Below are 26,527 nucleotides of genomic sequence, written 5' to 3'. Positions count from 1 at the left end.
TCGCCTGATTTATCGGTGAAACGGTTTAATTTGGTTTTGACAAAGTCGGGGCAGAATGAACAAAATCGTTTGACGCTTCTCCGGAGAAAAGAAAATGCATTCTTCAGACACATACGCACACGCATGTGCACGCACAATCTTTAAAGCCGACCTGATTGAATTTTCAACTACTAATTTCGATTGTCTTTCCCCCCAAGCTCTAATGACATTTTCCTCAGGCTTTTTCATAAGTCCAGACGCAAGCGACCGACCGGCTAACCTTTTGCGAGCACAGAGAAGTGTTGCTGCCACGTCGTAGTTGATGACAGACAGGCACGGGTTTTACAGTAATTATTGGCAAAAAGCAAAGGTCACCCAATCTGCAGTCTAATGCAAATGACCTCATTATATATTTAAAATTGCTCCAAGAACATGCAGCATTCAATTAAACAAAAATGGGTCCGGCAGCAGAAATAAGAAGGAGGAAAGGGGGGTCTGAGCGAGAGGATGGATGGGGGTGGGGGGGGGTCGTGCATGGTGACAAATGTTTCCTTCGGATTAAAATACTTCTATAGTGATGGACGTGAATGATGGATGGACGCGTTTACGGGTACACCGAAAGCAAGAACAAGGGAACGCAAAAGCAAAGGGGTGGATGGAAAGCGCTCACTACATCATGATAAACGCAACCCTTGCTTCGACTAGCTTTGCAATCCTGAATGAATCGAGAAAATGTGGCGAGCTACAAACTACTATAAACTACTATCAAAGATGGCAGTCAACCCCAACTCCAATATGTTATGAATTATGGGAAATGTAGTCAGACCATGCCAAGCTGAGCACTTCCGGCGGCACGTTTCCTATGTGGGACTACGAAGCGTGTCGTGCCGTATTCAGTACTATAAAACAAAAGAGGATTCAACGATCAAAGATTGTGAGGAATATACTCCCTCGTGCGGGACAGTTGAACGGAGGTGTGTTCAATGACCACCCGCACGTTTGGGCATCTCAAGTAGCCATTAGAATATGTAATTGATGCACAAAACAGCAATGAGTAGTCCTGGCTTGTTCTTTTATTTTGAAATTCTGGTCACCCTAAATAAACAAGCTCCTAAAGTGTATGAGACACCAAAAAAAGTCAATCTAAAAAACTTCTCTTTTAAAAGAGAGTACACGTACAAATAATACCATTCCAAGGATTACCTCAGTAAAATCGAGAAGAAAAAACCTCAGGACAAGACGTAGAACATACACTATCTCGCACGATCCATATCGGTTCACAGGGCAAACAAGAGCAAACGAAAGCTAGCAACACTTGTGACGATATAGTCCAAATGAATCACACGATGAAAAGAATCGGAAAAAACGCTACTTGCGCGCTGTAAAGCTAGCAAGGTCGCAAGAGGGCTCATTGATTTCATTTCTGCTTTGTCCGTTCTGCCTGACCGGCAGAGAATGTTTTTGTAACATGATTCAAAATATTAATTTGTTAATTTGTCTGTTAATTTGTCTTGATTTAAAAAAAATAAACGTTTCAGTTTTCCAAGGCTATTACTTTGTTCCATAAAACACGTCTCCTGCACACATATCCTCTTGTTATGTGTTTTGCTAAGATCAATAATAATGCCCTGTTGTTTTTGTTTTTTTTACCAGAGATGCATTTAGGGACCAGGTTGTCTGATCCGGATAATCCAAATCCGAAATGTAATTTAACCATGTTAATTTCTCAGGAACAGCAATAATATCCCCGGGTCATTTTGACCCAGGTCTAATAAGCAGTCGCAATATTTAAAAAAGCCAAAAACTACTGTACATTCAACTTGAACTTTCAACTGGGTCAGCTTGACCCGAAACATAATAGAATGGTTAAAATAAAGCAAAATGATGTTACATGGTTATTGACGCATATTTGTCTCTCTCCCTAGCACATGGCGCTCCTCGAAGTGTGACTTGACTCGGGGCATCGCAAAACAGACCTTGACTGGACTTGCCCGAGTCAAAATCAGACTCGGTGCTTACTTGAGACTTGCAAATGTGTGAATTGATTCCATCTGTGGGACACGGCGTTCTCACTCGCCGGCAGTCGCTTGTAATAATATTAGCATAAGACCGGCTTTAACTGTCCCTGCTGCCAGTTGACAAGATATTATGGCTCATCACGCCTGCTAACCCTTATTATCCGCTGGTTTGTTTTGAAATTATTTTCCTTCCCAAACACACACACACTTGTGTGACTTTGCTGTACTTGTGGGAACATCCATCGCCATCGTGCATTTCCTAGCCTCTAACGCTAACTTTAAGCATCAGAAAGGATTGCCTAACCCGAACCCTGATCCTAACCTCAACCCTAACCCAACTCAAAACCTAAAAAAAGTCCCTCAAAAAAAAGGTCTGACCAGGTGAGGACAGACCTGTCGTGAGAAAACCTAAAGCGGTTTTCACAAGTATAGATGTACAAGAACACGCACATTTCTACAGCTCTACTATACTTAGGAGGACATCCGTTGACATGTGTTTCTTAGCCCGTTACCCTGATGCTAACTGTGAGAAATCATTTCCTAACCCTCATCGAAACCTCAACCCTAACCCAATTCAAACCTATACTCTAATAAAAAAAAGTCTTGACCCTCAAAAAAAAGCGGGGACCGGCCTAAATGTCATCACTTCTCCAAAAGGTCTCCAGTATGTAGGTTAAAAATAACTAGAAGCGGTTCCCACAAGTACATAGGATCTCTCTCACACACGTTTGCACAACTTTACTGTACTTGTGAGGACACCCATGGACATAATGCGTTTCCTCGCCCCTTACCCTGATTGCGAAAAATGATTGCCTTACTCTTGTTGAAACCTCAACTCTAACCCAATTCAAACCTACACTCTAAAAAAAAAAAAAAAAAAGTATTGACCCTCAAAATAAAGGTCTGAACAAGCGTCTCCTAAAGGTCATCACTTCTCCTGAAGGTCTTCACTATGTAGGTAAAGAAACTAAAAGCGGTTCCCACGAGTACAGATAAACAGGACCTCTCTCTCTCTCACACACACACGTTTGCACAGCTTTACTGTACTTGTGAGGACATCTATTGAAATAAAGCATCTTCTAGCCCCTAATCTTAAAGTTCAGAAATTATTGCCTAACCTAAGGTCAATCCGAGCCCAAATCAAACCTATAAACCATAATGTGTTTCCTTACCCCTAACCCTAACGTTAACTGCGAGAAACCTCAACCCTTACCCAATTCAAATCTATACTCTAAAAGCATCTCTTGACCCTCAAAAAGAGATCTGAAGTGAGAACCGGCCTAAGTGTCCTAACTTCTCCAAAATGTCCTCACTATGTCAAGTCCCAAAAACATACAGGAACACACACAAACAAACACACACGCTCTGTCAAGAAGCGAAAAGAAGGAGTTTGCTCTTGCATGTTTACAATGCAAATGACAGCGAATTTAGCAGGCGAGATCAAAGGGCAGTTTTTCCCGCGTCATCCAACATAAATCAACAAACGCTAAGGAGTCTTAGACTGCGACTGGCCAGCCGTAGCTCCGAATCTTATAGGTAGGCCCATAAAAGTAGACGCTTGCATTCCAAATGAATTGAAACTGCGTCGGCTTCATCGATTGGGAGCTTGGCTTTTTCATATTAAATTCAACAACTAGCAAGTAGTCCTTTAAAACCCAAATGGAGTATTGACTTTCAAAGCTGCAGTCTGTGTTTAAGAGCGAGCGAAAACGCAATGCATTACAGGCTTTATCGTCTTTACCTTCTTTTTAAAATGACCCGTTCATACCTGTACAAATTACCCGTTGCGAAAAAAAAAAACATTTACCAGCCTCAGTCAAAAATAACGAGCCATGTTGCGTGACAGCAAACAAAGAAACGTTTCTTGAGTTGGACCGCACGGCGAGCGCTGTTTAAGTCCACAAACAACTCGGGTGCGCAATTGCGTTTGGGGGGGGAACGCCGTAGAAGGCGGCCATCCAAAAGTGAGACGCAGAATTTTAATGCTCAGCCGACGCAGACAATTGCACAGGCGGGCGGATGCAACCTTCTCACCCCCACAAATAAGCTTATCTCGCAGCGAGTCTGACACCTGCGGTGAGAGAACACATCCCACGAGTCTGTTCTCACAATCGCACCACTAAGGGAGATCGGTCATCCGGGAGAGGGGAACATCTTTCCATCCCTCCCATTCTTGCACCCCCCGTCCTCGCTCCCCGAAGACCAAAGGTGCTCTGCCATCTGCTGGCCACCTTTGGAAATACATATTTCCCAAATGGGGTTAAAAAAAAAGAAAAAGTCTTTCTTGATGGTTTGCTCAAGCCTGCGGTGTCCAAACGTTCTATCTTGAGGGGCACATTCAGAAAATTCCAGACGTCAAGGCCATGTTTTTATCACATTTTTTTTAGACCTATTAAACAGTAAAGATTAATAAAGCAAATACTTACACATTTTTTACAATATAGACTTTAAATGTATAAAGTTGATACATTCATAGTAATCAATTACTTATTTTAGAACATTTAGTGGTAAAACCACGAGTACTTTTACGACCTAAAGTAATTGATTACTTAAAAACACCCTGGGTAAATATCAACGTAATTAATTACTTAAGTACTTAATTCATTAGTCAATTTCATTACACGTTCATTACTCTTGACACTTTACTACCTAAAGGTAAGCACTTAACTACCTAAATTAATTGCATTATTACTGAAGTACCTTTGTAATTTTAGTGGTTAAAATACTAGTATTTTTAGTATTAAAATGAATAATTATTTTGGCACTTGAGTACCAGAGCAATCATTTACTTGATACTTTTGGTAGTTCACGACTTAAATTGACTTGCGATATTACTGAAATGATCAATTACTATAATAAGTTTAGTACCAGTATATTTAGTACTTTACCTAAATTAATTGATTACTTTGGTACTTACGTGTTATAAATCCAAAATACAGCCATTTCAACATTTTGTTTTTCATGTCAGTAATAGTATGCTGTAAACTCATGATGTATTTGCAAATATTCTCATGGGAGCCTTTCTGCCCACATGAACACCGGTCCAATTTTCATTCGGAATTTTATCGAACTGGGCCCGCTTATCTGAACCATCTGCCGAAGTAGGAAAATGAGGGCGACGAGTACGGTCCAAAAGCGTAATAAGAGTGATAAAACGAAGGCACGGGGATGAAACGGTGAATTATTGACTTATGCATAATTTATCTTCCCATGCTGTTTCAAATTGGAGTCTTTTATTAGGTCCTTTTTTTCCTCCAAAACCTTTTGCAAGCTGCAGCTGCAGCTTTTGGTTTTTACCATATTTTCCGTATTATAAGATGCACCGGATTATAAGGCGCACCTTCATTGAATGGCCTATTTCAAAAGTTGTTTTCATTTAGAAGTTAAACTGCATTATAAGGCGCATAGAATAGAAGCTAAAATAGTGCTGTTTCATTTGTGTACTGTAAACTTGAAATTTTTCATCAAATTGCAACCAAAACCCTTAAACTAGATTTTTTTGTTGACGTATTTAGTTTCAACATATTTATTTAATTAACAAAAACTCGCGGCTTTTGTGCCTTGTCCCTAGATAAATTGCTTTCAAACAGGGTTTAATGAATATTTTGATTGTAAAAAAAAAAAAAAAGGTTTACAACTGAAATGCAGAGGTATAAATGGAGAAATGTACACGGCGATGAAGTTATTTTATTTTTTCGTCGCCACCCCCATTTTTAGCTTCCGACATGCCTTATAAAGTCTTTGGAGGTAAGAGACTGTGCTTTCCCTTCACTGAGAAGTCACATTTCCTTTTTCTGGCGAGCTGAACATCTCACTACCGCTAGCACTCCACCTTCACTCTAAATTTGGTCTGTCGTTAAATAAAGCTGACTTGGGGTTACTGAGAAGTGCGAGATTGGAGTAGTTCAACCTGCTCGGCGCGCCTCGAGCGGGGCTGGAAAAATCTGTTTAACTGCCACCGAGCATCAGCTACGCCTTAACCTCTTCTGATTCATTCGTTGGCGCCGGCCTCCGCTGGCATCTTCAGCCGCAAAGCGCGACGGACAGACGGACGCCGCTTCTTCTCTGTGGGACTCTTTCGCATTCAGACCACATTTTGCCGGTCCAGACCAACACCGCCGCTGAATAGGGCCTTGACGTCTTTCGGAATTATTCTTCATACGATCCGTTTCCACCCTATATATATATATATATATATATATATATATATATATATATATATATATATATATATATATATATATACATATATATATATATATATATGCATTACTCCTGATGCTGCGTCATCAATAGGTAAATGACTAGTTACCCGCTTTGAGTACCCAAGGTAGAAAAGCGCTACATAAGTGAAGGTCCATTTACCTTTTTACCATTTACAAGATTACAATCATCTTCACGTGATTGAGAGCGAGTGAAAATATAGCACCTAGAAAAGGGGAACGTCATTCTTTTCTAACATAAAATATCTTGCAAACGTGTTAAAAAAATCCAAGATAATTAAGAAATATATCTATCAATCCTGGATGGGACCTTTACGTTCAACTGTAAAGGTTATTGCGAATTTAAGGTTGATCCTGAAATGTCACTCGAAAGCTCTGATAGCCCAAACTTCGCGAGGCGCCAAAATTCGTGTTGCTAAGACTGTCGTCAGGTGGAAAAGGCGCCTCGCGACGACATATTTTTGCTTGGAAAAACAAAGTGCTTGGAGGTGATGCCCGACGCTCAAGTGTCATGGAAAACTGTTGACATTGCCACCAAATCCTGCAAATGACACCCGGCTCTGGGCGTACGCGCCAGCTGCCATGCTGCGCCATCACACTTCCAAACGCTCATCAAATGTGCACATTCAAGGAAAAAATAGATTCACAAGTTGTCTCCGGCTAATGCAGCGGCGTTAAACATATAGCCCGAGGGCCTGATCCGGCCCCAAGAGGTTTACTCCAGCCCACAAGACGTCTTTTGGAAAAATAAAAATAAAAAAACAAAAAATCAAAAGGACCAAACCCCTTAGTCAAGTGCCCATTATGAATACACAAATTCTTACTTTTAAACCCACAAACTGCGACACGGACGGGCAATTCATTGCGTTACCGAACCGCCCTGTTTCTTTATACAAAATATGTTTCATAAACAAAAGTTTACATTATAAACAAATGTAAAAACAATACATATAAAAATCATTTTCTTTCATAAGTAAAGCCAAAAGGCAATAGTTTGCTTTTTTATCTTTATTTGATTTATTTCAAGACGATATTGATAGTCGGGCGGCTCGATGGCACAGTGAATAGCACGTCCGCCTCAGAGTTCAAAGGTCCCGGTTCAAATCCACCGGGCTCCGGCCTTCCTCTGTGGAGTTTGCATGTTCTCCCCGAGCCCGCGTGGGCTCTCTCCGGTTTCCTCCCACACTTCGAAAACATTCATGGCAGGTGAATCGGACATACTAAACTGTCCTTAAGATGATTGGGCGCGTGAATGGTTGTTGGTATCTCTGTGCCCTGCGATTGGCTGGCAACCAGTTCGGGGTGTCCCCCGCCTACTGCACGAAGCCAGCTGAGATAGGCGCCAGCAAGCCTGCGAACCCTGCGGGGATAAGCGGCTCTAGAAAATGGACGGATGGGCATTTAAAGTTGCCACCCATTATTCACTTGGTATTGGGACCGAGCACCGAATTGATTTTCCTCCGTGCGGTTTTGCGCTAATTGTGAGATCGAGACCCCCGATGCTATGTTTTTCTTTACATTTGTGACATTATACTTAAGTGCCATTGTCTTCTCTCTTCAGCATTTTATTGGCTCATTGCAAATGATGTAAGACGTAATCTTTCAGAATACAGATTATTTTGAAGGGGTTGAAAGATTTCTTTCTTGTGTGGCTTACCTTATTGGGTTTTTGTGTGAGCTACAGCTGCAGAGACAAAGCATTACATTTAATTGTTGTCTGTTCATCACAAAGGGTTACTGGTGTCATAGGTGCGGACCCGCCCAGGGACAATATCTTCACTTAACACCGTTTTCCCCTTTTGCAGCGGAAATAGCTGACCGAGGCACTTTATACACCAAAGTTATAAGGGGTAATTGGACTCTGTGGGGGGATAATCATATCCTAGCGAGGCGAGTTTCAGCACGTAAATACGAGTTAAAAGTAGTAAAGAGAAACTATTGCTACAATAGCATAAAAAAGAAAAGTTCTCTCGCGTAAAAATTTGTCGCGTCCCGAGAGTAGTCTCGGATAGTCGTTGATCAGAGATGCACGGTAATTATCGCTGTTGATTATCGACTTAATAACGGTAAAAAATGAATTTATAGGATGGACATTTGTAAACTGTGCCGGTAACGAAAGTCGCCTCAAATACACTTATTTCAGTTTGGTTACTGTTACTGTCCAAGCCTCTGCCAAATGACATCATGGACTGGATTGCAGTACAAAATGATGAGTTCTAGCACCTTTTCACACACTTGCAAGATTCTAGATGGGCTAGCCGATAAACGGGACCTCTTTGGCTTGTTGGCCGGCCTGGCGAGCATCGTAGTCGTAGATAAAAGCAAATTGGCTATGCTACGCTAAGGCTAAGACTAAGCCAACCAACAGGACTTCGCTTGCTTCTTTTGGGTGATCGTTTGGGCGGTAGAGGCAACGGGAACAAAAGCTGAGAAGCTAAGCTAATCACTAAAGCGGTTCAGAAAAAGGATCGCCAGCAAACTCTATGGCTAATCAGCGGTAAGCTAATTGCTAAATGGTTCAGCTGAGCAACATCTAAATTTCATCTCTACAATGAAAACTTAATTCGAGCGCTATGTTGTCAGATCGCCGTTTTTTAAAGGAAAAATTCATGTTTCACATTTTGCAGCGTGACAAAGAGGCAAAAGTGGAGGAAACCATTTTGCTTGTAAAAATGCATTATTATCAATCACTATTGTCTTGTGAAGAGAAATGTTGTGACTAGTTTACTTGCATATTTACGTATTCACAAAAGATCTATAATATGGAAAACATTTCATTTTGAAACATTTCACAAAAGATCTATAATATGTCAAACATTTCATTTTGAAGAGCGCAGGTCGCTTCTAAATGTGCGCAGGGGCCACAAATGGCTCCCGCGCCATAGTTTGGACACCCGTGGGTACGAAAAAGCGGAAAGCTACCAGTTATAGCTATCAAAAAAAATAAATCAAGCGATTTTGATGCATCAGTAGACGTGATAAATGACAACTTTGTTCTCCGGATTAAAGTGCAAGCTTGACACGCTCTCCGTTTCACTGGATATGAAGGCAGCATTTTCAGTCAAATTTGGCACCAATCTCCTTATCGTGGAAATAAAGTCATGTTTGCTATTCAAGGATATCCCGAGGCAAAACTTGCACTGCATTATATATTTTGAACACACCCGACAGAATAGAATCCCCCGAGATATAAAACACGGAATAAAAGTCTTCTTTATTTTTTTTTTTTGCAGCGACGTATTCTCTTCCCGTATAATTGTGAGCACGGATTGAAAACAAGTTTGTGGATATAAGTGTGTGTAAATTTGCATAGGCTCACTTGGGAGTCATTCAAACTGCCTAAAAATCCAAGCGAGACAAAGTGCTGCTTTCATATCCATTTTAAAATAGCAATGTACCCTACTGTATATTGTTTTTTGTTTGTTTGTTTTTTTTCCTACTGTCCCCCTCCCTTGTTAGCATCTTTGACAGAGCAACATTATTGAAGTGGGGAAAACGGGCACGGCAGACGATCTTCGGGGGTTTAGCTGTGAGGGAAATGCCGAATGATTATTAGTCTAAAGAGATGAGAGCAATATTCAAACGATCGCTCACGTGCGCTAACTCTGCTCCGCTGGCAGTGTGTAAACAAACTTAATGTGTGCAGCCTGTAACACCGTGAATCTCATAACCCGGGCCGGGCCCTCAAGCTCCTCTTAGCATCCCACGCAAGTCCACTGGCTTATCACATAAACTATCATCGACTGCTTTCAAAGTCATCAATAGCATCGGTGCAGTTTTACATACGGTAAGCCCCGCGAGTCAATCTCGGTAAGCCAGTCGAGGCGCGGCGATGAGAGGCCGTAAAGTGACGCGGTTCAGCAATTAGAAAAAGAAAAGGCTAAGTTACGGTAAGTAAGAATACGGCCGATTAAGAAAAATGCACGAGTGTGTCCAATCTCGGCTTTTGCGGCTGACGGATCAATCGTCCCGACGAGAGACGTTCCTAAGTAGAGGTACCGCTGTATTGATTTTGAGTTTGAACTGCTACTTTCTCACCACCGGAGGGCACGCTCCACTTATAGACACAATCGGGCGTGTTACTGTTGTGTTGGTGCAGCATTCCCACAATGCCTGTGTGTCTGTGTTTTGTAACATATGTTGGTGCTGATTTCATAACTGTTTATTATCTATAAATAATGGACTAATAATAAAACTGTAAATCACATGAGAAGTTGGGATGCTTAAGATATTCTTTTTTGATTTCATAAACAACGCTCGTCATCACAAAGCACATGTCTATTTGCTGGTGAAATATATTGATACATGAAATTTCGCCTCAGGTCTTGCAGTTGAGCCAGAACAACTTAATGGATTAATTGGAAGCCAACAGAGATAATTAGGCCTTTGGGGTTGTATGATTCCACTGTTTTTTTTGCCTGTTGCCTCAGCTCTGGAGTGCCGTAGTGTTCCTGCTGTGTAATTTAGTTAATTAACAAGAATGTTGTGTCACCGTCCACAGATTAGCAGAGGGAACAAACAAAGGGCTGAATAGAATATGTTCCTGTCAAGGCCACGATACATTTTGCTTTTTACCTTTTTTTTTGGCCTTAAGCTGAAGAATAAAACCACGCTTTTTCATATTATTAAACTCCAGGAATTGTGCGAATTGTGTGTTTTGACATGCTACTATTTCCACATTTGGGTCTGATTCTCACCATTTCAAATTCAACATTTTTAGAAAACTCACGATGGGTACGCTTGCTTTTTCTGATTCAAAAAGCTTTTCCCATTATTAAAATGTTTCCTTTCATTTCCGATGAGGTCTGACTTGCTTTATTGTTTGCCGTTCATTTCAATAATTTCATTCAATACGACATGTTTGTGATGTGATGTCACTAAATTAGACATGTGGTTTCATAGATACAGACCTGTTTAACGGTCACCACAGGTGCCAAGAACGAGGCTAAAAGCTAACTGCAGATGTGCATATATAATGGGTTAAATAGAATATTATGAATTTCACCAAAATCATGTCTATTACGACTAAGGCAGAGATTGCATTTTGTTTATTATACCTTACGGCGTCATGCGCGATGACGTCACGCGTTACGGACGTGGCCGAGCTAAAATATTTACGTTCCTCTATATTCTTCATGAATAAAGCAATAAAACCCAGTTACGGTGGTTGGGCTGCGTTACGTTGACATCTTTGGTGATTTTGGGGTGTTTTAGTCACCAGCTGATGATTCGAAGCCTAGTAAGCTAATCTTGCTAACGCTAATTATGCATGCATTCTACTGGCGGCGCTGAAGTTATATCGCCGGCCCATAAACTAGAAATAAAGCTAAGAAATTTTCAAGAAAGGTTTTCAATGCTCTATCAGACGCCGGAAACCGCATTTGTTTGTTTCATCTGAGAACGGCTGTAATTCACCTTTGTGAACCGGACGCGCCATTTGTCGGCGAATTAGCCGTAACGCGCTTCCGTTTGAAGGCGACTCCTATTAGCCGCGGTTGAAAAACGCGAAAACAACGAGGAGTGGAGCGACAGCGGCATTAGCGCAAACGCCGCCTCCCGGTATTCACGCGGCAGATAGACGAGCCAGTCAAAGGGACGGGGCCGACCTTTTAACGCGACGGCTCGTATCAACACAAATATAGCTCATATAGCGGACTACAGTTATATTGCGGCGTTTCCCCTGAGGAGAAATTACAGCTAGCCGGATGTTAGCTGAGAGTAAGTGAGCCAGGACTCGGGTTGTTTGCTGCGCTCTTATTATTGGATGCCAAGGTGTCCTTCTGTGAGGCTGACAGGCACTGAGTAGTAGGCCAAATTGATTGGTCTGCTCTTGCCCGCCAAAATGACCCGAACTCAATTTGCTTGCGATGCCTTCAATTTCCTGGCTGGACACAATCCCCCCAGCTCGCTCTGGGCGCTCACAGCAGCCCTCCTTGCTGGAGAGCTGTCATTTAATTTCATTACTCAACAGGGGGGATTCTTGCGCCGTCGCATGGATCCGTCTTCTGTCCCTTACTTTGCTCGGGCGGGGCGCTTGCCAGGGGGAAACCATGTGACGGGATGAACGAGGGCCGAACCCGACAATTATTTCAATCCTCCGTTTAACTCTTTGTTGTGGGTTTTTTTTTTCTTTTTTAGGCTCCCTATCATGGAAATTCAACCCGGAGTCGGAAACGGACTGTTAATACTCGGTCTTGTTTGCCTGTAAATGAAGAAAATTATGTAATCGCTATGTCAATTCTTCCATTTTTACATCTGGTTTAAATGTTTTTTTAAATAGGTAATTGAAGTATTTACAACACACTGTTTGAATTTTTGATTTGCTACATATATTTTGAAGCAATTTATATGGGGACAGTTTTTGTACAAGAAAGTGTCATAAATCCAGAAACTATTCCTAATTCTATAAACCATTCATAAATCCAGAAACTATTCCTTGCGCTTTATAATACAGTGCACCTCATATGAAAACAGATTTAAATGAGGCCATTTGTTGAAAGAATGCCTTGAAATGCGTAAAAGTACAGTAGTATATTCATTTAAATTTCAAGTATTAGTATAAAGGAAGGTCGGAAAATGGCTCCATTGGTATGAACACATTCGTTTTAAAGTCTTAGTTTTGGAGGGAAAAAAAAGCATCACACATACACAGCATTTTTTTTTCTTTTCACTTTGAAAATAGATGCCTTATTCGAATCTGAGGATATCTGTCTACATTTTGTTTATTTATTTTTTTAAAGTAAAAAATGCCACTACAGGCATGTCGTGCGAAATTCGTCTATTCACGCCCCCATGAATCAAATGCAGACTTTTTCTTCAAAAGTTCAAAAGAATAACAAATGTATTATAATGAGGTCCATTGTTTGTTGTTGTTGTTTTCAACCAGTGGCTGTTTGTTTCCCAGAGTAGTGGCATTTACTGTTTTCCGAACGGCATTAGAAATGAGCCAAAGAGATGGCTGCTGGCTTGAACTTTATGTACACAAAAATAGAAGAAACCCGAGTTGTTTAGCAAAACTGCAGTTTTTCTTCTCGGCTCATGATGAAAACACATGCAATGTACCCAACGTGATTCCACATAAACCAGTGCTTTTCAATTATTTTTGCCAAGGGAAGAGAAAACTGTTTGCCCCCTCGCAAACTGTGACTATAAATAACATCATTATCTATAACAATTGTGTAAGTGTACCTAAAATAGTATCCGGATTTTTAACATTAACTAAAAACAAAAGTTATATGCATTTCAAGTTTCGACAAATGCTTATTTGACTTATGATAGGGTTCATACAGGTTACAGGTTAGTCTAAAAATGAAAAAAGTAATCAAATTCCCTCTCAAGAAATATACGTAAATCCTGATTTCAAGTAGAAATATTGATGATCAACTGAACAGTTTGATGCGAAAAGAAATGAAAAAACTGATAAAAACTGATAATGAAATGTTATAACTCATCTAATATAAGACACACTTTTTCCCAAAAAACGTAGACCAAAAGTTTGGGCTATGGACATCTTATGCTGTATTTTGTTTTTTTATTCAACACCATGGCTGCGGCACGGCTCGGTGGTCGTCTCCCAGCTCGGCTGCGGGTTCGATCCCCCGGCAATCAAGACACCGATCCCCAGTTGCGTCATCAGTAGGTAAACGGCGAGTTAGCGTAAAGCGCTGTGAGTAAAAGGTAGAAAAGCGCCAGAGAAGTCAAAGTCCGCTCACCATTTGAACTCTTCACCTTTTCCATAGCGGTTGCGGCGCGTCAACTGGTCATCCGGCGGCAGACGCATTCGCACCTCAACATTGTCGACCGTATCTTCCCGCAAGAGTTTTCTCACTGTCCAAATTGCCGCTATAATTAAAAGGTCGGCTCCGAGAAGATCGCGAGCGCGTACTCTCCCGTTACATTTTTAAGTGGAAAAGACCCGATCCGCACCACCCGACTTGGAGTCGGAACATCCGGCGAACTCATTTCCCATGCGCATAATAGCCGCGCGGTCAACGGCCGATTAAAAGCAAAGCGGGATCCGACGGCGGAGCGGGCGTAGAGGTCTTTGAAGCGATTACCTTCCATGCTTTGGCCTTGCTTTTGTTGCGCGCAAGATAAACACGGCGAGCCACTCAGCATATGCCAGCTTATGTCAAGATGAAAGATTTTGCTAGCCAATATCAGAAAGGCGCAGATTGGACGGCGGGTATTATCCGGCCTGGGAAATACACTACTGGTGCAAGATGCTGTTGCGATTTCAGATTCCGTCAGCCCCTCAGCACTTTTGCGCGGTCACCGCGACGGGCCGGAGACGATAGAGGCTACAACAACAAAATAACCTTGACTCTCACCCTCCTCCGCTTTGTTAAGCTTGACTAATCTTTCCCTCCTTTAATAAAATCCCATAACCGAGCACACGAGTACAAACGGGCCGGGGCCTTCTGTCAGATAAAGCTACCAGCAACATACAACAAGCCGGCCTTTCTATTTTTTCCTGGCTTTTGCTAATATTTGTCTCCGAGGATACGCTCTCTTCTGGGTGTATTTACAAGCGGACTTACAAGCTTTTACCTCCAGGAAACAAGCGGCGCATCTGACTCATATTTTACGATGATTAATCTCGTCGAGTATCAACCAGGAGGCATAAATGTGATACGACCAAATTAAGGCAGCTCAGCAAGCCAAACAAGCTGGGGAATTTCAAACCCATGCACTTTCTTTTTTTTGTTTTTTTTCCATTTAGCCCGGTGAGCCGCTGCATATCGCTATTATGACTCAGTTTACTTAAAGCCGTTGACATATTGTTACTGTATTTTTCTTTTTCCGCTGCCTTCTTCAAACAGGACTTCCTGACTAAAACACCCACACTAAGAAGTGTTCTAGTTACCGCGTACATTTTACACACACACACACACACATATATACATATATGTATAGATAGACATAATTGTGCGCGTGTCAATCAAAAAGAAGCGAAATATGTCGAAAAACGTGAAAAGTGGAGAAAATACTTGTGCGATTGAACCGGCGCCGCTCAAGTAGGATGTCGCCGTTCCCTTTGGAAACGTAACGAGTGATCCATAAGGTGAACGCTTCTTTGTCTTTATGCAGCCTTACATGGTTGAGTCGTTTGATCACTTAAAGCAAGCTGACTTTTGCCGAGAATGCGTTTAGTCTACAAAGGCACGGCGCGCCCTGCCGCCGGAGTCTGTCGGAGCGCTCTTCAAAAAGCCCGTGAGGGACAAAGCCAGAAGCTTATCCTTTGTGTACGGGGAACAAGGGATAATGCGGGCCGCCGGTGCAATGACGGTCGGGTTGCGAGCCGGATACCGATGGGTCTCCTTAGCTCCGGGGAAATTACGCAGAGATATAAATAAGATGCTCTGAAACCTTGAATGATTGTTTTTGCTCCTCCGTATCCATCTTTTTTGACATGTTGAAATAGCTTTATGGATTCCGTCATCACGTATGAATGCCCAGGTGTAGGGGCAAAGCGGCCTTTCAGAAATATGCCGCCCCGCTATTTGAGAGACACTGATTTCATGCAAGAGGTCAAACTCCTTTTTATCGTGGGCCGCTTTGTTGTCATAGTTTCTGTCAACGGGCCATTTTGACTGTGAAGTCACATACGTTTTAGACGTTTTAAAATCAGAGGCCTCTAAAAACTGTTCAAAAGGGGTATCGGTTAGAAAATAATGTGTAAATGTTAAAAAAAAATAAAAAATAAACATGCAAATTTGGTATTTTAGCAAGAAACGTGAGTTTTTTGGGCCGTATAAGATGATGTGGCGGTCCGGATCTGGACCCCGGACTTCAGGTTTGACACCTGTGGTTTAAGGTCATCTTTGTTTGCATCACTTCATATTATTGGTAAAGTTATTGCAAGCAAACGCAGGTTTTTATTTAATCACACGATGTTATCATCTGGGTGAAATTTCATCTTCAGTGCCTTCACTCTGATGGTAAGATCAAAAGATAGGACAACATACCCCAGATGGGTATATATATAAAAAAAAGAAAACAAGAAAAGATGTCAATTTGAGTCTCTTTTTTGCTCTTTCATGGAAAACCACCGGGGAAGGGGAGAGAAAAATCAAGGCGCTAAGAGATGGGTAACTGTAAATTAGCAGACAAGGGAGCCACACAAGCGGAAACAAAGGTGAGACTGTTGTAAAGCAGACGTTAAAGAGAAGGAGACAAGCATACAGCGCGGGAGCAAGACAGGTATGCCGGGGAACACGCTTTGTTTTCCGAGGGGCTGAGCGCTTGCCTGGCATGATATCTCTTCACTGGGGCTGACAGCTGATGGGAGTTTACCATGCAGAAAGGGAGAACAATGGGGAGAGAGAGCCATCGCTCCATCTATCTCTCAATATCACGCCATCCCTCCCATCGCATTCATCTTAATCCTGTTGAGTGTGAACGCACTCGCCTAGCGTGACGTCAGATGCGGCTCGGCGCAGAAAGTCACGGGAAGCCGGAACCGGACTCGAATTTAGCGCGGCGTACCGACCGCCTGACCCTACGTACCGACCGTTAGCAAATATATCTTTGTCAAGCAAAAACGGCAGCATATGGAATCAGATGCCGCATGCTTGTGAGCAGACTCGCGCTAGGCATAGCAACAGTGAATTCAAATTGAAGTGGCTTCTCGGAAAGAAAAAAAAAGAAAAAGCGGCTGGTAAAATTTCCAATGAAAGCGTGCTTGTACTGCCCGGTTTTGCGCCATTGCAACCTGGCCTCAAAGCAAGCGTGAATTGCAAACAGAATGCTAAATAAACATTGAGATGTATAGTGAATAATGCTGGCATCTTTATAATTAGCTTAAAACCATGTTTCCCGACCTCGAATTCTGGCAGACATGCAGCAATCGTGTATTTCTGGTATTTGGATATCCCATTGACATAACGCCGTTCTTAACACCAAACATCAACCATCACAACGGACTCCAAAAAACTCAAACAAAATCCAAGTGAAACCTTTACAATTCCAAAACTTTTACTCCTCAAGAGCAAGTTTAGGTCCAAAACGGTCCTCATAAGTACAAGAGGTCCCCCCAAGAAGGGTGTGAATTTGGTCCCCGGATTCGGCGAAAAGCCAATGCCCACACGCACACAGGTTGCCTGGCGCACACTCATCTGGAGAGCTTCTGTGCCTTCTCTGAAGAGCTGTAAAATGTTTTGACATGTTCCTATCTCTGCTCTGACCTTCACAAATATCCATCAACTTTCAGGTCGATGTGTCTCCTCATCTGTTCGCCTCTCTCAATCTGTCTCCATTCTCTTTGCCGGCGCGCTCGCGTAACCTGCCGAGCACTTAGCCCGTTGATCCGGTAATGTGAGGCAAGCTCTTGTGCTCCAATTATTCTCCTGTAGTTGTTCTTGAATAGGGTTCTTTCCTCTCTGTTAGCCAAAGCATATCGTGCCCCCCCCACCCGCCTCCCCCCATAATTCCCGCCGCATTTCCCATCAAAATGACCAAATAAAGGGTTTCAGAAACCGTGAGCGCCACTGAAAGATGAACGTGCCAACACTTTAGGAAATGTGTCTCTCTCAAAAATGGGAACTTTTAACTTTCAAACTACTGTCGATTTTTAAGCTACAATCATGTATTACATATCATTTCAGAAGGACGCCATTTCAATTTTGCGTAGCATTTGAATAGAAAACACATCTCATGTACACATATGTATACGAATAAACACATACATACATACTGTGTATAATGTAAATACATACATACATACATACTGTGTATAAAGTAAATATATACATATATATATTATATATATATATATTCACACCGTATCCCGGATATGTATACTTACACTCGTGCGTGTATGCATGTACGTGGTGTCTAATACCGTAAGTGTTTTCTAACTGAACTCGGGAATATTTTAAACCCCAGTTAGATGCCACTCTTTTACCGTTGTTCGTTTCTACTCGCATATACACACAAATTGATTTAATCGCCCTGCTCTCACTACTACCAGTGTATATTTAAATATCCTTGAATCTTTACTGTTGCACTTTCTGTTGACACGAGCAGCGTTAGCACTGCGGCTGTGTGCGTGTGTGTTTTTTTTTCCATAATTCCATTTAGAAAGGCAGCGAAAAAGTGCCATATTCTGATATCATGAATAAATGAAAGCTTTCAGCTGCATGTAGCCAACTATTAGGATGCTAGGGAAATGGAGAGCACAGCTACCCGGTTATTGTAGAGGAGAGATCCCTTCACGGAGATAATCTGCCTCATCTCTCTCGCACAATTGAGGAATAATCTTCATCTTTTATGGTACAGTGTCATCAAGAGCTTAAAAGCAGCAGTGTAACGCTGGAGACGGGCGGGCCAGGCGAGGCCATCAATCGCCGGATGACTGCCGCACACGGCGTAAGCTCTCAGGGCCGCTCGCCATTAATGGCTTCTATACGGCCACGGGGCGACCATATGCTCGGACATTTGGTTGACGACGCGCGCTCGCTCACACTTAAGCCTTGACGAACACAAATGCACACTATCTGCAACTGTTGACTGCCAAGTGACAGAAGAGGGAGCTCGCAACGCGGCTCCCTTCTGTCTGCCGGCCAGTTCCGAAGCGTTGCACCAGCCCGGGCGCGAGTGGTGGCTCTTTCGCTAACGCTTACCATTATAGAACTCAAAGATTCCATTTTACTACTGCGTGCAAGCGTGACGGTTTGAAACACGGCGAGGACTTCAAAATAACTCGTACTGGACCAAATAACATAATGACACAAACGTCTATAGATGCCAAAGATTCATTTTTACTACTAGATCCAGAAATAGGATACAGGAATAGGACGAGATCTCGTCCCACCGGACGAGATCTCATCGCGTGAAATCTTGACATAGTTCACACACGAGAACGCGTTTACTCATTAATGCTCGTTATGGCCGTGAATCGTGGCGAGACCCTCAAAACAAACCTTACCATCCCAAAAAAATACGACAAATGCCTATAGACGACAAAGATTCAGTGAAAAGATTAAAAAAATTGTTTTTTATCCAGACGCCAAAACACTCGATAGAAGCAGGAGAAATACGGGATGCTCATAATACTTTCAGAGCACCTGTTTGGTGATATTTTGGGTTTGCGGCGAAATAAAAGGATGGTAAATTGGCTGATGAGACAAAACAGTATTGTCTTTTGTTTACATGTGAATGATCACTTATGTTTATATTTGCATGCTAGCTTGTTTTCTTTGTCTGCTCGTCGAAAACTGGAAGATTGATTTTAGGCTTTGTTTGATAGTGTATTACACACAAAATCTCTTCTTGTTTTCATGGACTCAATCTCATGAGACATCTTGTCTCGTGGAATTTGTGCCTTGTCCCATCCTTACTCGCGGAGAACGAGTTAAACACCGACGCCACTACACACACACACAAAAGCCCTAACAATGTCTATTCAAAACGTAAAGAGAAAATATTGACTGTGAGGACTGCGGGTCCTCCCAAACGATTTCTCCGTCGGTGGGAAGAAGCTTTGAACGCACAGTCGGGAAGAATTCGTATTTCCCTCAGCAGTTTCTCTCCCTTGATAAACATCAAGCTTTGGGATATACAACAAGTGCTGTTCGGTAACGGCATTAGCAGCTGCGCGTGTCTGGAAATGACGCCCTGTCTCCCTCCTTCACTCGCGGAGCGCGCAACAGCAGCGGTCAGCATTAGCGCGATGACCTCTGTTGTCCGCCAGAGGAAGGGCGATCCAGATGATGTGCCGTAAAAGGGAAATCGGGCCGGAAATGACAGAGATGCGGGCTTTGCGTCCGTCAATCAAGTCTAATCTTATTAGCGGATGGAGGCAGCTGGCCGAGCCGTGGTAAACTTTAAAAGCAAGGGAGAGGCATGTATGTTAAGGTTCAAAGCCATTTTCCCTTTTGCGCTGTAATGCGCAACATCTGCCGTGATGGCAGATAAGATCTTTCGGCGCGGATGGATACGTCGATATTCAGAAAAGGTGCTTTTGTGAAACCCGTTCATGTTTTTATGGAAAACTACGCAACATGCTAGCAGCACTCAACTGACGCACTTCCTACTGATCACTTTTTTTCAGATCAGGTTTGCCAAATGTACTGCTTTAGCAAGCAAAAAAAATGCTACCATAGCATCTATACGCTAGTGGTGTGATATAGGCTGGCGAGAGTCATCAGATTACTTTGCAAGACACTTTAAACGCCTTTGAAACAATTACTACCGAGCACTTTTTAACAAACCAGGATTACTCAAATGTGCTGTTTTAGCCCAACAAAAATGATACTGTGTGTTTTATAAACCTAACCTGGGGATATTGGTCTAAAATAGTCCCGCTGCGATGGAGTGACACATTTCCTACTGTTCGCTTTTGGACGAATCAAATTGACTAAAATGCACTGTTTTAGCCAGTTAAAAAAAAGGCTACTATGGCATTGATATGCTAATAGCATTAGCACTCAACTGCTCCACATAGGCTGGCGAAAGTCATCAGATTACTTTGCAAGGCAGTTTAATAGTTGTACATGCCTTTGACACGATTCCTACTTTTTCTAAAATAGTCTGCCACGGACTGTTTCTAAAATATCTAAAATATAATTGTGTTTTAAAGTAAATATATGATCTTTTGTTTTCATAATTATTCTTTAAGCAAAAATATATCTTTTTATTCTTTTCATCATACAGAATATTTGATAAGACTTTCAGTAGCATATCCAAACACCAAAATATTGGCTGGTTGCAGCCCTGAATATAAATGAACACATAATAAAGCATCACAATAGCAGCGCTACTGATTTCCTTAAGGAAGATGATTGCGGCTTTGCTGGAGAATGAAAAGCGGGGCTCCGGTGAAATCCGCAGGACGGCGAGCCCAACAAAGATTGAAATTTAACATGGATTCAATTCCCTTACCCTTCTTTTAAAAATCATTATGGGGGGGGGGGGGGGGGGGGGGGGGGCCTTCAGCAGGCTCAGCCGCCCCATTCGGATTGACGGCAGACAACAAATACAGGTCAGATCCTACCTGCTTGCCAGCACCACAAGGGGGAAACATTGTCCAACAACACATCAGCCGCAGCGGATTTCATTTCTTTGTCTGTAATTCCAAAGACTCTGTTTGTCTCCCAGCCACTTCCTCCCTCGCACTGTGTAACATAATCAATACGCTCCATCAGCGTCAATCTGAAACTTCAAACTCACTTAAACCAAAGACCCCCCATCCATCATACATCCCAAGGTCACGGAAAGAGCAAGGACGGAGATAAATGTGAGTGTGAGGGCAACCAAATGGAGACGGAGCGCGTGCGCGCGTGCCTTCGCGCGTGCGTACGGGAGACTCCGAGGAAGAGCCACAGAGTGAAGCCGAGACAATGGCGGGGGGGCATCTAATGGCGGCCCCCCGAGTCAGACCAAGATGCGGCCTGAAATTAGCTGATTTCTCACCGCGAACGCCGCATATTATCTGGCTAGGCCACGGCGGAGAGGAGAGAGTTCTTGGCGGGGAGGTGGGGGTCGGCGTTTAACTTAACAAGATTAATGTTTGCCTCATCTCTTTGCGTTTTATTTCCTTCTCCTTGCAGGGCCCTTGTCAAATCTCTTTGGACGGGCTCTCACACATATGGCACTGCGTGCAAGGAGACTCCAAGGACATTTCACTCAGCGGCGGGGAGAGGAAGTGACATTTTTCCCGCGCTTTGATTAGCTGGCGACCGTCGTTCTTCAAACGTTCCCATTGGTATCCAGTAGATTGTCTTGGCGAAAGGACACGCCGTAGACGTTGCATTTTTTTCCTAGTGCCGTAAATGCTTTTAAAGGCGTTATTCATAAATATTGTTCTCTTTCAACCTTGTTCAGTGGCATCAGTTCTATGGTCTGTCTTTGAAGCCCGCGACATGATAATGACACTTTAAGACCTTGGCATTAACTGATCTCTGTCGCCACCTATTGTCTTGAAGTGAAACAAGTCAACAAAGAATTTTCAGTAGTTTGACCGCCGCTCAATGAATGTTGCAAAAATCGCAGTAAAATAAGTATCATAAATCCTATTAAAACGCATCTCAAAAACTGTAATTATAATGGTTTTATACGGTCCGAAATTTGGACGATGATTATTTCTGTACGCAAAATCTCGCACGACCAGCAGCAATCACATAAAAATGTCCGAATCGTTGCGTTTTGAAATTTTACGTGTTTTAATCATCTGCTGGAAATTTCAGCTCCCCGGTGTTTTGTTCCCATTGATTCTTTTATGATGCCACACACACACAAAAAATAACATCAAAGAAATTTCCATTTGTAATATATTGCTATAACGGTTATAATAGAAAGCACATTTGCTGAGCACCACAATATGTGATGTCGACAAGATTAATTTTGAACAGTTGATGATTTTCATCAACGACAAATTTTTGAGAGAGATGTCGATTTAGGAATCTCTACAAAAAAAACCCGAACTCTTTCAGTGCCAAGCGTTATCTGAAAAGGCAACTCCGGCCAATCTCGAGCATTTTTACGCATCTTTCAAGGCCGCCTGAACAGTATATTGTATTTTCTGACAATGTTGGTGGTACCATATGAAATATTGGATTCCATTCTTTACCTGGAAAAGGGAAATAGGATTTTATCTTATTCTTTAGTATCCGTTCTTTAGTAATCATTGTTTAAAAATAGGTCATGTGACACCAAGCTATTTTGGATCAAATATCATTGAGGTATCCATCATGTTTTTTTTTAATTGTTATCCATTCTATTGGAGAACCTACATTTGGCTGAGTTACGGCAGACAGGATTAGACACATTTTTGGAATCCAAAATTGATAATACTTTAAGAGGACATCAACGTTAGGTCCCTGCTTTCTTCGAAAAATAAAATAATACAAGCTTTTCTTTATGAAGGTGGAAAAGTTCTAACCTTTGAAAACATTGTAAACCACACCCTGCATGAGAAAGTAATAAAGTCAGAATGGGTTAGACTGAGCTAAGCTTTTTCTTTCTTCTGCAGAATATCAATTGTTCAGACTCCGATCTGTGTTCTGTCCTCAGATTCTTTTTATTGATAACCCTGACAGAAATAAATTGTCCAACAGCATACCCATGGCAAAAAGATTACAAGGAAAAACCAGCACTTATCCCGCTACTAGCTATTATGCTAGGATCGTGTTAGCAGATGTTGATAGTCGTGACCTACAGGAAGCTCCATACGCCTTTCGCTGCGTAAAACTGCCAATGGCAATTTCCGTTTTCATCAACATAAAAATCCAACAACTGATTTTTTTTTTTTTTTTCTCCAAATAGCTCCCCGTGTTATTTGTGACCTTTGGAAAAACTGACTCTGACATTTTTGTGTGGGTTTTGCCAGAAACATCCATTTTTGCAAGAGTTTTCTTCGGGGACTCGGGTCTCATCCAATATTACAAAAGCAGGAATGCTACGTTCATTGACCTCGAAATCTGTCACAGGTAAAGGTTGCGCTTTAAAAGTGCCCCGTAATCGACCGGCTACGGGTGGAGCGGGAACCCCAAAACCAAAATAAGCATAGATCAGCCTTGGAGGAATGGAAGGTCCCAGTTTGTGATTGACACAGCGCCAACTAAAGGTCAGCGTAAGAAAACATAAGAAGGAGATACAATCGACATCTTAGATTTCCATGTGAAGTCACGCAAAAAAAGAAGGTAGCGTATACCGTGTGGCCTACATTAAAAGCAGATGTGCAGAGAGCAGAACAGAGCATTCCACTGCTTTCTCATCATGTTTGTATGCTGTGAGTGATGCATTATCCAAATGGAGCTGCCAAATGTTGCGTGTGCATTCACATCAAAACAGCGACTCTCAAGTGCCCAAACCTCTTGGAAAGCAGCACCACATTTGGGTGAGGCCGCACGTTTTGGATCGAAATTTTAGCCTCAAATTATTATTCGCGTAGAACACCCATTACCATAATTTCCAATAATAATTTCAAATTCTGGTATTTTCTAGGTTTCTGTGTACAGGACGTACTTAAAAAACTACAGAAAAACTGAATAAATCTCATCTTTGTAAATTCTTCATATTTTCTTGTGCTCATACCCTTAAGTTATATATTTTAGTTTTTCAGCGTGTCATACTGATCGGTCAGTAAAAATCTCAAGCCTTGACCGGTCCGTGGTGATGAAAAGGTCGGGGACCCCTGGTTTAAGGACTCACCCATAATTTTGGCCATTTTCCGGGTAAAAAAATAAGCGTGTCTTATCTTTGGAGAATCGCGGTTTGTCTTGGGGACTGAATGAGTGAATCTGAGGCTGAGGGCTGGATCCAATTTGACCGCGGGCCGCATCGGGCCCCCCGCCGGGCCGGGCCGGGCCGGACCTCAGACTCGTCTCCTCCGGGGCAACACAGAACGGTAGCCAAACGAGCGCACAGAAACGCAAACGGTCAGGTGACTAAAAAGCAAATCCGCCAGAGCTTATATCGTATCCATTCCAATGACCGAAGCTCTATATATATCCAGACGGAGCGTTTCTCTGAGGAGATTAAAAGAACAGGTATGATGAGATTAAGGGGAGGGATGACGCGATTAAGACTGACTACTTTAAAATGATTATGAAAGGCTTAGATGGCTGGGTCGTGCAGCCCCTTTGAAAAGACAAGGAGAGAGGCAGGACACGGAGCAATCTTTGAGTTTTTCATCCCAGGAAACAACAAAGCGAAGCTCGCCGTGCGCGTTACGGGCTCGTGTCAACAACGTTTTTAGCGGTGCCGCTTGATATTACGGAACAGAGGAGGGACGGCAAAAAGAATTAAAACGCGGCGTGCGACCCCGGAGAAGCAATGACAATAAAATGGCCCGCAGCGCCGTCCCCGCCTTCCTCGCCTTTCTCCTTTTTTGTGTACTTTGATGTACAAAATAGCCCCGATCCATAAACGCCGGCATTACTTTCGCTGCCGAGCTAGCTCGTCTCTCGCTTCTCTTTCTTTTCACTCTCCCTCAAATATGCGCCCGCCTTCGCCATTCTCTCCAGAGCTACTTTCAAGGTATATTTTGCCAGAGGCTTTTTACTGGTCACGGGTAATATAGAGAGGAGTAGAAAATTGCCGGTCATCTACCGCATTCACGCTTGTTGCGTGGCGCCGACTGACTGCCGGCCGAAGAAGTACATGTGAATGACTGACACTGATTTACGGGGGCTTTTCACACCTCCGTTTTATCACTCCCTCTACCTTTTGTTGTTCAATCATTCTGTCAGTCTGTTAACAATGTAACACGGAGCAATAAGGAAATGGGATTTTTGGGGGGGGTAAATGGAATGACTGCAAAAAGGCTGCAAAAACCGCCTCCCGTTGAAAGAAAGGCCGAGATGCGCTAATTTGATGTCGGAAGTCGGGAAGGGGCCGCGCGTCGTATGCGGCGTTCGTTTTACCTCGGGAAAGCGTTGGGTCCACGGGACTCGAGATGATTAAAAAGCTATGGGTCCCGACAGAAATGTTTGCCGTCCCAAAAACGGCAAAGTGAGTAAGGTTCACGCAAGGCGTGAGCAAAAACCAACAACAGATATAACCAAAGGTCACAGTAAAATGTATTGAAATAATAACATGAACTGTAGCATCCGTCATCCTTTTCGTCATACGACCACTGCTACAACTTTGTCCTTTTTGACAGAAACCGCCTTTTCCATCGCGTGTCCGTTTAACTTCAACACGTCTGTTTTGTTCCGCTTCTCGATCTTCCAAAGTGTTTCATTTTTGCTTTTTACTTTCTGACCTACCGCCGCCCGAGTCAGTATTATTTTACCTTGTTAGATATCAATCCTAAATGAAATTTGTCAATTAAAGAAGCATAGCAACTGCCGAGTTGAGTAAAAAGCTTTCCGGTTGACGATGGGGAATAGTGACGACTGCCCCCAGTGGTAAGGAGGGGTATTACTTCTCACGCGTGCGCAGACGGCGGTCAATAGTCGGCGCCGCTCCCTGGAATTTTCCGTTCACATTGGGCCGACGACGGATTGGTGTAACCAGGCCTTTGGGCTTTGTTCTCAAAATGTACCAAACGGATGACTATACGTTCCACTACTTTTTTCCCTCCTATCTTGATGCCATGAAGAAGTTTAATTCCTTTTATTAGATTATACTGATAACGATCCTTGAAACGGAGATTAAGGGTATCCTCATTTTTATATTTTTGTGTCACGCTACAAAGAGGCCTGGAAAGCTATTCATAAACAAAATAATAATCTTACGGCAGATAAATGCCATTTCCAGATACAATCTCCTCATGGATAAAGAAGGAATAATAAGAAGCACAATACTGTAAACTATAAAGTGCTTTGCTGAGATTTAACAGACATTATATAAATATGTCAA

At 42.5% G+C, this 26,527-nt stretch overlaps 1 protein-coding gene across 3 annotated transcripts in view; it reads right to left on the bottom strand.

Moving 5' to 3' along the window:
• Positions 1 to 26,527, bottom strand: part of pcdh9 (protocadherin 9) — a 167,461-nt gene that overhangs the window by 40,855 nt on the left and 100,079 nt on the right. The window lies entirely within an intron of this gene.

Source organism: Hippichthys cyanospilos, chromosome 4 (assembly GCF_059441005.1).
Source record: "Hippichthys cyanospilos isolate Australia breed blue-spotted pipefish chromosome 4, RoL_Hcya_1.0, whole genome shotgun sequence".
Taxonomy (NCBI): Eukaryota; Metazoa; Chordata; class Actinopteri; order Syngnathiformes; family Syngnathidae; genus Hippichthys; species Hippichthys cyanospilos.
The sequence above is the reverse complement of the archived record's forward strand: the minus strand, read 5'-3'. Positions and strand labels throughout refer to the sequence as shown.